Source organism: Procambarus clarkii, chromosome 1 (assembly GCF_040958095.1).
Source record: "Procambarus clarkii isolate CNS0578487 chromosome 1, FALCON_Pclarkii_2.0, whole genome shotgun sequence".
In the NCBI taxonomy this organism is placed as follows: Eukaryota; Metazoa; Arthropoda; class Malacostraca; order Decapoda; family Cambaridae; genus Procambarus; species Procambarus clarkii.
The window spans coordinates 3,414,299-3,414,866 of record NC_091150.1 but is presented as its reverse complement, the minus strand read 5'-3'; the positions used below and the strand labels follow the sequence as shown (position 1 = coordinate 3,414,866).

The window sequence follows — 568 nt, the reverse complement described above, 5'->3', positions numbered from 1 at the left end:
TGACACAGTGGATAGCTGTCCTCATGGCACAGTGGATAGCCGTCCTCATGACACAGTGGATAGCTGTCCTCATGACACAGTGGATAGCTGTCCTCATGACACAGTGGATAGCCGTCCTCATGACACAGTGGATAGCCGTCCTCATGACACAGTGGATAGCTGTCCTCATGACACAGTGGATAGCTGTCCTCATGGCACAGTGGATAGCTGTTCTCATGGCACAGTGGATAGCTGTTCTCATGGCACAGTGGATAGCCGTCCTCATGGCACAGTGGATAGCCGTCCTCATTGCGCAATGGACAGCGCGCTGGACTTCTAATCAAGAGGTCGTGGGTTCGAATCCCACTCGGGATAATTGTTTAGTTGAACATCACTTTCTCTCCGTAAATGACTCGAAAAAGTTTATTAATAGGAATACTTCCAGTGAGCGTTTATGAAATTATTAAATTTACGTGCCTTGATCGTGGATTCAATTCCTGCTACTGGACGGAAGCGCTTAGGCTACATTTGTTTTTGGTGATTCGCGGCAGAGTGAACAGCGCTCTGGGGTCGTGGTTCTGAGGTCCCG

General features: G+C 49.1%; 1 non-coding gene across 1 annotated transcript; it reads left to right on the top strand.

The window, feature by feature from the left end:
• Positions 1–281: 281 nt before the first annotated feature.
• TRNAR-UCU (transfer RNA arginine (anticodon UCU)) lies at positions 282–354 on the top strand. The gene has a single exon. It is a non-coding gene; the product is annotated as a tRNA-Arg (tRNA).
• Positions 355–568: the final 214 nt, after the last annotated feature.